We start from the raw sequence: 2,500 nt of genomic DNA, 5'->3' as shown, positions 1-2,500 counted from the left end.
GATCGCCCCAGAGGCACCAACTCCACCATCTTTCAGGACTGATCGCCCCAGAGGCACCAACTCCACCATCTTTCAGGACTGATCTCCCCAGAGGCACCAACTCCACCATCTTTCAGGACTGATCACCTCAGAGGCACCAACTCCACCATCTTTCAGGACTGATCGCCCCCAGAGGCACCAACTCCACCATCTTTCAGGACTGATCGCCCCAGAGGCACCAACTCCACCATCTTTCAGGACTGATCGCCCCAGAGGCACCAACTCCACCAACTACGAGGACTGATCTCCCCAGAGGCACCAACTCCACCATCTTTCAGGACTGATCGCCTCAGAGGCACCAACTACACCATCTTTCAGGACTTTTATGGCTTTACTGTCCATCTCCAGATTCAACTCCAAAGCAGAGGATTCTCACATACTTATACTCAGGTCAGACACAGAGGCCACAATATATAGATTTATATCCAGGTCTAACTATCAGGGCTACAATATATAGATTTACATCCAGGTCTAACTATCAGGGCTACAATATATAGATTTACATCCAGGTCTAACTGTCAGGGCAACAATATATAGATTTATATCCAGGTCTAACTATCAGGGCTACAATATATAGATTTACATCCAGGTCTAACTGTCAGGCTACAATATATAGATTAACATCCAGGTCTAACTGTCAGGGCAACAATATATAGATTTATATCCAGGTCTAACTATCAGGGCTACAATATATAGATTTACATCCAGGTCTAACTGTCAGGCTACAATATATAGATTAACATCCAGGTCTAACTGTCAGGGCAACAATATATTATGATGAGACGTGGCTGATGTAACATGTTATATAATCTGGATGTGACTATGATGAGAATATAATCTGGATGTGACAGTGTTGGGGGTTAAACTCTTCTCCCCCTTCAGTGTTGAGGGTTAAATTATTCTCTCCCTTCAGTGTTCAGGGTTAAAGTCTTCTCCCATTTCAGTGTTGAGGGTTAAAGTCTTCTCCCATTTCAGTGTTGAGGGTTAAAGTCTTCTCCCATTTCAGTGTTGAGGGTTAAAGTCTTCTCCCATTTCAGTGTTCAGGGTTAAAGTCTTCTCCCCCTTCAGTGTTGGGGGTTAAAGTCTTATCCCCCTTCAGTGTTGGGGGTTAAAGTCTTCTCCCCCTTCAGTGTTGGGGGTTAAAGTCTTCTCCCATTTCAGTGTTCAGGGTTAAAGTCTTCTCCCCCTTCAGTGTTGGGGGTTAAAGTCTTCTCCCCTTTTCAGTGTTGGGGCTAAAGACTTCTCCTCCTTCAGTGTTGAGGGTTAAAGTCTTCTCCCCTTTCAGTGTTGGGGGCTAAAGACTTCTCCTCCTTCAGTGTTGAGGGTTATATTCTTCTCCCATTTCAGTGTTGAGAGTTAAAGTCTTCTCCCCTTTCAGTGTTGGGGGCTAAAGACTTCTCCTCCTTCAGTGTTGAGGGTTAAAGTCTTCTCCCCTTTCAGTGTTGGGGGCTAAAGACTTCTCCTCCTTCAGTGTTGAGGGTTAAAGTCTTCTCCCCTTTCAGTGTTGGGGGCTAAAGACTTCTCCTCCTTCAGTGTTGAGGGTTAAAGTCTTCTCCCCTTTCAGTGTTGGGGGCTAAAGACTTCTCCTCCTTCAGTGTTGAGGGTTAAAGTCTTCTCCCCTTTCAGTGTTGGGGGCTAAAGACTTCTCCTCCTTCAGTGTTGAGGGTTATATTCTTCTCCCCTTCAGTGTTGAGAGTTAAAGTCTTCTCCCCTTCAGTGTTGAGAGTTAAAGTCTTCTCCCCTTCAGTGTTGAGAGTTAAAGTCTTCTCCCCTTCAGTGTTGAGGGTTAAAGTCTTCTCCCCCTCCAGTGTTCAGGGTTAAAGTCTTCTCCCCTCCAGTGTTGAGAGTTAAAGTCTTCTCCCCTTCAGTGTTGAGAGTTAAAGTCTTCTCCCCTTCAGTGTTGAGAGTTAAAGTCTTCTCCCCCTTCAGTGTTGAGAGTTAAAGTCTTCTCCCCTCCAGTGTTGAGAGTTAAAGTCTTCTCCCCTTCAGTGTTGAGAGTTAAAGTCTTCTCCCCCTCCAGTGTTCAGGGTTAAACTCTTCTCCCCTTCAGTGTTGAGAGTTAAAGTCTTCTCCCCTTCAGTGTTGAGGGTTAAAGTCTTCTCCCCTTCAGTGTTGAGAGTTAAAGTCTTCTCCCCTTCAGTGTTGAGAGTTAAAGTCTTCTCCCCCTCCAGTGTTCAGGGTTAAAGTCTTCTCCCCTTCAGTGTTGAGAGTTAAAGTCTTCTCCCCTTCAGTGTTGAGAGTTAAAGTCTTCTCCCCCTCCAGTGTTCAGGGTTAAAGTCTTCTCCCCTTCAGTGTTGAGAGTTAAAGTCTTCTCCCCTTCAGTGTTGAGAGTTAAAGTCGTCTCCCCTTCAGTGTTGAGAGTTAAAGTCTTCTCCCCCTCCAGTGTTCAGGGTTAAAGTCTTCTCCCCTTCAGTGTTGAGAGTTAAAGTCTTCTCCCCTTCAGTGTTGAGGGTTAAAGTCT

This window comes from Oncorhynchus mykiss, chromosome 13 (assembly GCF_013265735.2).
Source record: "Oncorhynchus mykiss isolate Arlee chromosome 13, USDA_OmykA_1.1, whole genome shotgun sequence".
Lineage (NCBI taxonomy): Eukaryota > Metazoa > Chordata > Actinopteri > Salmoniformes > Salmonidae > Oncorhynchus > Oncorhynchus mykiss.
Note: the sequence above shows the minus strand (reverse complement) of the source record.